The 7,183-nt window shown below is 47.3% G+C and overlaps 1 long non-coding RNA gene across 1 annotated transcript; it reads left to right on the top strand.

Moving 5' to 3' along the window:
• Nucleotides 1–5,340: 5,340 nt before the first annotated feature.
• LOC124069168 lies at nucleotides 5,341–6,941 on the top strand. Its single transcript, XR_006845026.1, has 3 exons — nucleotides 5,341–6,029; nucleotides 6,566–6,685; nucleotides 6,782–6,941. It is a non-coding gene; the product is annotated as an uncharacterized LOC124069168 (long non-coding RNA).
• Nucleotides 6,942–7,183: the final 242 nt, after the last annotated feature.

The raw sequence follows: 7,183 nt of genomic DNA on the forward strand, positions 1-7,183 counted from the left end.
ACTTAATGAGCTGCTATTTTCGACCCTCTCCAGGACAGGATGTCAGGATGCTGTGGCTACACGGCGGCGGGTGGCGAGCATCAAATCAGCTCAGACAGAAACGGACCAGTAATGAGCCTTCGAAATCCAGACAGCACTTCTGATGTGTCAGTGGGCATGCTGCTGCTGTGTGTGTGTGTGCGTGTGTGTGTGTGTGTGCGCGCGCGTGCGTGCGTGTGTGTGTGTGTGTGTGTGTGTGTGTGTGTGTGTGTGTGTGTGTGTAAGAAAGCCTCCCTGAACAGCGAACGCTCTCTGAACGGCAACATTAATCTAGAAAAGCGAACGGGATTTGCTGCAGATGAAGAGTCTGATGTCACACGATGTTCTGAGCTTATTTTAGTATCTTCACTCACATCTCGAGCTCGAGTGGCAGCTGCAAGACGAGAAAAACTCTGCTCAGAACAAACAGGCCGACACACCTGGACTGTACCTCAGGACTGATCGTCCAGGTGATCCAAAGCTAAATGTCACTTCATGATTTTACTGTCTGCCTTTGTTTTCACTTCCTGATTAGTTTCAGCTATTAAAGGAACAGTCCAGAAAAACGCTTTTACACTCTTTAAACATGCACTATGTAGACAAAAGTATTGGGACGACTGACCTTTTCTCCGCATTCTGAATACATAATGTATGGAGTTGGTCCCCACTTTGCAGCTAAAACAGCTTCTTCTGGGAAGCTTATCAATAAGTGCCGTGTTGGCAGCCATCGCACAGACGGACAGAAGAAGTTGAAACCCAAAACCGGACTGGTGATAAGTTTGTCATGTTTCACTACACAACACGAATCACAGTCACGGCGGGCGCCACGAAGCAGCTGCAGCAGCTAACGACGTGATCTGATGGCTGATTTTTTAAAGATAACTCAGTCAGATCTTTCTGTTTACTATCTGCTCGGATCACGCAGCAGTCGGCGTCGTGCTGTGCAGCACCGAGTGTTTGTTTTTGGAAACCACGAAACACAAAGATTGAACCCCACCGGATGAAATGACTTGTCAGTTCCAGTCCTCCTCCACGCTGCAAGAAAAGTCTGATCCTCCCGGGTTCAGAATCACGCGGCTCTGCGTTCAGATCCCGGCATCTTACCTGAGAGAGTCAGAAGATCTGATTGGACTGTTTCTCAAGTCAAGTTTCCTCACTTCTTGTGCAGAGACCTGCCCTTTAAAGCAGGTTCTTAAAACCAGTTAAGCAACGACTTGAGGATGTTTCAGAACAAAATCGCTCAGTAAAATTGAGATTTTTGTCTGTTAGGACGTGATGGCGTAAACATGGCAGTTCTTTTGCTCTTGTTCAACATCCAGATTCACTTGCAGCTTTGGTTTCATCCTGAGTCGAACGGGTTGTGCAGCAGTGGCTTTTGGCGACAGACACTTTTTGCAGCGTGGGACGAGGCGAAGCAGAGCCAGGCCGGCGTGGTCGGCGTGGTCGACCTCGCTCTATGATTAAACTGACAGTTGGGATGTCGCAGAGCGCCAAAGCACTGCTATCGAAGCTGAGAACTGGCTGCAATAATTAACGGCTTCGACTGCACGAGGAACAATGTGCCAGAGCAGCTGAGAGAGTCAGACACACAGTCAGCGGCCTGATGGGAAACAAACTGAGGCTCTGCAGTAGGAGGCTGGATGGAGGCCGAATGTGCAGCAGTGCCACCTAGAGGTCAGCCTCCGTCAACATGTCCGTCAGAACAACCACCGAACGCGTACGAGAAGTGTTGGCACCGGGACAGACCGTGGGAGCAAAGAAGTGGACAGGAATGCATTTAAGGAAGTCAGAGATTTATTTACATTTTATTAATACTTTGATTTATGAAACTAAGATAAAAACACTAACATCCATCCAGGAGGCTGCAGCCTATCCCAGCTGACTACAGGCGAGAGGCGGGGTTCACCCTGGACTGGTCGCCAGTCAATCGCAGGGCCAACACACAAAGACAAACAACCACACACTCTCACACTCACACCTAGGGGGCAATGTAGAGCAGCCAATTAACCTAATGTGCATGTTTTTGGTATTGTGGGAGGAAGCCGGAGAACCCGGAGAAAACCCACGCAGGCACAGGGAGAACATGCAAACTCCACATAGAAGGGCCCAGACCGGGATTCGAACCTGGAACCCTCTTGCTATGAGGCGACAGTGCTAACCACTGCACCACCGTGCCGCCCAACAAGAAAGCATTTAAAGCTAAGCTAAGCTTTCTCACTGTTCATCTTTGTGGTAAGTTTGGGTTTAATTAGTTATTTGATGCTATTGAAAGAGGCTGAAACATCATGACTAATAGCTGAGCGCGGCCTCTGATTGGCTCACAGACTCCGGCTCCGAATGACATCACCAGAACAAGATGGCAGCAGTCGTATCAGGGATATTTTGGCTTCACTTGTGGAGATACGTCAGAAATCTTTTTATGTGTCAGTGTTTGGAACGGTTCACCCTGGAGAGGACAGGAGAGAAATGTGCAAAGTCTTATTTTTATTTCTAAAGAAATGAGGCTGAGGCGTGACGCTGCAGATGGCTGAACGTATGATCAGTTCCTCCTGTTGTTTTGCTCCAGCTGTTGATCCCGGCCCACCGGCTGTGGGGATGAGTTGTGTCTGAGTGTGTCCTCTGCTGAATAAATCCACACACACTCCGAGGTCACACCTGTAAATACTGACTGCAGGAAGTTACTCTCTGCTTCACGTCACGGCTTAAGGCACACGGACAGGACGAAGACAAAGAACAGGACAGAACGCAGGTCGGCGGTTTGCGCGGGTCCACGTGCGACGGCGGCAGACAGGTGAGCTGAGCGCCGTCAAAGTGGAACAGCTTTAATCGTCAGTCTAATGAATTAAAATGTGATGTCCGTCTGCCTCGCTGAGTCATTACCCGCCTTCATTTCCTGTATGGACAAAACCTTCAAAAGCTTCATCGACAGCTTCATAATAACGCTGCCATTTCTGAACGATGCCAATGGAATTAAAGCAGCTGATGGTGTTAATGTTGTAGGTCTGTGACTGATATAACGTCTTATAAGGTCTGAATGTCAAGTTGTTACAGAGAAACAGTCTCAAATCAAATTACAAATGTGACCAAACTCACAGCTCATCAGGACGATCCAGACAGAAGAAGACGAGACACCACAAAACCAGAAGCTCCACGACATTCACGACCGATCAGCCTTTAACAAAAGATCAAAACATGCCTGACAGATTTCATTTCTTACGTGGCCACGATGAGATCTGATTGGCTGCCTGGTCAATACGTTAACCTAAAGGCTGTGCGTCATCACAGGAAGTTACTGAACGAGAAAAGCGTATTAAAGGCTTTGAAGTCTGTAATTAATCTAAATGTTTGTACGTTTGCTCGCCATTTTAACATTCTTCACTGAAATAACGAGGCGTCCACACGGTCAGTCGTTACTGGACGGGATCTGAATCAGAAACGAGTTCCCCTGTTTCAGGAGGTGATGCTTCAGTCCAGGAGGAGGAGGAGGAGCTGCTGGGTCACTCACTGTCTAGACATCCAGCTCTGGTGCTGTGACAGAAATACACAGTGACCTGGTGTATCTCTGTCCAGATAACACACACACACACACACACACACACACACGCTGCAGCACAGTACATTTGTGAATACCTGTGGACGTCTCTGATCTTTAAATTGCTCCTCTATTCAAACGTGTTTTAGGCAAAGTCTGAGGCTTTTACGTCACACAGGAAGGAAACACGTCTGTTATTTCATTAAGAAGCGCACCTGGTTTTTATGGCTGACTCTCGTTTGTCAGGTAACTCGTTGTCACATTAAATCCCCTCCAGGTGTGGCGGCACCACCTCACTTTCACTGTAAAATATTTCCAACAACATCCAGTAACGATTAGAAAGAAAAGCTCAGAATACGGAAAAGCAGTCAGCTTAAACCGGAACAGGGGCAGACAAAGTTCAAGCTGTTAATGAAATGTGAAATTGATGTGCATTCATCAGTTTTTTACAGAACAGCCTCAGAACTGAGCTTCACATCGACGTTATCGACCACAAGACAACAGAACCAGTTGTTACGAAGTCGGACACCCAGTGAGGATTCTCCCTCGTCGTGAGTGTGGAGACTCTCACACAGATGGTGTTAAGACCCGCGTATCGCTGCTGTAACCAAGAGTCTTTAAAGAAAACTCTCTTTGTTTCCAGTCAGCTGATGTTTTCTCTCACGGACTGAGGAACAGTTTCATTTAGCCCCTGTGACAAACCTGAGTCTCAGTCATTTATTCTGATTGATGCATTAGCAGAACTGAGCCTGTAAATCTGTTTCACACTCCAGTTCCCTTTCAGGGCCTGATGGGGACGGACCTCCACCCACCCCCCCACTCACCCCCTCACCCACCCCCTCACCCACCCCCTCACCCAGAATAAAGTCCTCGTCCTCATCATCGCCCCATCAACAGCGTTATCATCACATGGGTCTGTATTGATCCGAATGACAAACCTATTGATCCACAGATACACTTTGATTTGATAAAGTACAAGACCAGCCGAAGTGCAGTATTTGTACCACACATGGTAATAGTACTGCAGCTGTCAATCAAACTGCTTGTATCAAACTTTATTAACTGAATCGTGTATCCCAGTGTCCTCAGTGCAGATTCAATTGTGAAGCACTGTTTGTTCCTTATTGATTATTTATTTATTTTTACTGAAAACGGTGTTGGGTGTCACAGTGAGACACAGTTACCGCCTCAGACTGCGGCTCTGATCGAGTCTGGATTTGTTTCAGTCGCCAGTTTTTTGGCGAGTTTTTTGCAGCTTTGTTTATCCGTCACATCTTTGTTATTTCTCTACGGGCTGAACTTGCGTCCATCGCGTTTCCCTGATTGGTCCACCTCAGGGTTTCAGTCTGTCTTTTGACTGGGACATTGTCCTGGCTCGAGCGAAGCTGGAGAGTATTCTGTGTGACCTGAGCCAGGCGACAGCAGGGCTGATCGAGGATGATGTGTTTACTGACACTGGCCATGGGTCAGTAAACACACTGAGGAGGGACAACACCTGAACGCCTCGCAGCCCCCACCGGCTTTTACTCTACAAGAGGACAGAAGAAGAAAAACTGCTTGTCTCAGGATGACCTGCGTTCTCTCATCAGCTCTTTTATACTTTGTAGTTTTGTCTTGATAAAATATGCCGCATGTGATATGATGTGATAGCTTGTACAACATGTCGGTCGTGCTTTTGTTTATCAGCTGTGATTAACATGTTTAGCTGGCAACCCGCTCACAGTTGCTGTCGTACAGTCTGAGCAGCCACACCTGTGCAGTAGCTGGTCATTAGGTCAGCACCTCACACACACACACACACGGAGCGTCAGCATTTAACCTGCACAGTCACATCTTCACAGGTGTGACTTCCTTTAACTGTGACAGTAAACACAGACAAACTCCCGTCTTCAGCTGGTTGGGCCTCGTCACTTCAGGTGTCGTGTTTGGATATTTTTTTGTTGGCAAAGAGAAGCAAACTCACCTTCCATATTTTGACGAAGCTCAAAAGTTCAGATGAAGTGAAATGACAGAAAGGAGGACTTCGGCCTGCGTGTCTCCAGACGCAGAGAACGAATGAATGAACGAATGAACGAGCGAGTGCAGCTGATGAAACGGCGGTGCGGCGACAAGAAGGACACGGAGCTCAGTTAATCTGCCTGCAGTCGTCCATCAAACCGAAGCGCAGCACAACCTTTCTCACCGCTTGATGCTCTGTTGTGGAGCCGAGCGTCGGCTCCTGCCGGGGTGCAGCATCGATCAGCTGGATCCCACACACAAATTCACATCTCAAGTCTGAGGCAGCAACGCCAACATGACAAATAGGACCAGTAAAATTTAAATGTCTGCAAGCCCTTCAAACAAGCTTCTGCCAGAGACTTTCTTCTTCCTTTATGTCTTCACACTGCAAACATCTTCAGGATGTCATGCTTTTGTTTGGATGGTTTGTTGACTTATTCACTGTAATCTGAACTGGGGGTTTGAACTGAGGACCAAGTGTGTAAGTCACCATGTTGGACTGCTTCTTCTTCTTCTTCTTCTTCCTCTTCTGGTTGAATCATTAAGGATCGGTGCTCCCTGTAATCAGACTACTGCAGTGTGTCCCTAAACTAAACTGACACCTCTCAACATTTAATTAAAGTCTAAATGTTTATTCATCATTATCATAATAATGTTTTTAAATGCCACATCAGATTGTTCAGTGCATTATGTCTGCTGCAGCTCGTATACACACACAACAGCCACCCAATGAGTCGCTGACAGGAGGTTAAATAAGACAGCTTCGACCTTTCGCTGTTGAATTCCACTGGGCAGGAAACAAGCGCGTTGGCAGAACGTGATGTTTTTCCTGCAGCTGACGGCTGTTCTTAACCTGCCTCTTCAGCGTGGTGTGGTTTTCTGCTGTCTGCTGGCCTCCACACTTTCACCAGAGAGCTGTTAGGATTCGTATCTTGAGGTGTTTTTATCTCTTTGTTTACTGTCTTTGTGTGATTCGTGCAGTTGGTTTTTCTGTTCTGCCTGTCCAATCCGGAGCAGAGTTGGGCGGAGTCGCTCCTGTACGGTCACCTGCCTGCACACCTGTTCCTCGTCTGCCTCCAATCACTCAGCACTGCCCCTGGATAAGTAAGACCGGCTGTTCCTCGCCTCCCTGGCCAGGTTGTACCATCTATCTTATTGGTGTCTTGTTAGGCTCAGTTTTTGAATTTTATTGTTGCTTGTTCTGAGAGCACAAATGTTGTCCTCTTTGCTCAGGATCGTCTCGATCCTCCTGTCTGCCCTGCTTGGCTCTGTCTCTGGACTGGACCTCACCTGCTGACTGGTTATCTGCCTGTTTTGTTTTCCGTTCTTGCGAACTATTTCCATGTTTTGTACTGAATATCTCCACTAAAAACTTTATTAATCGTTTACCTGAGTCTCTCGTGTGCTTTTTGGAGTCCTCTCTGAAACCCAAACCTTAACAAGAGCGACACAGGACACAGCAGAGAGCAAACTTTGAGTTGAATAAGAGCACCAAGCAGCATTGAAAACCAAAATGTCGTTCAAGCTGGATCCATTCATCCTTCTCCAAACTGCTGCCACGAAGTTGGAAGCATAGCATTGTCCAAAACGTCTTGGTGTGCTGAAGCATTAAGATTTCCCTTCACTGGAAGTCAG

Source organism: Scatophagus argus, chromosome 13 (genome assembly GCF_020382885.2).
Source record: "Scatophagus argus isolate fScaArg1 chromosome 13, fScaArg1.pri, whole genome shotgun sequence".
Taxonomy (NCBI): Eukaryota; Metazoa; Chordata; class Actinopteri; family Scatophagidae; genus Scatophagus; species Scatophagus argus.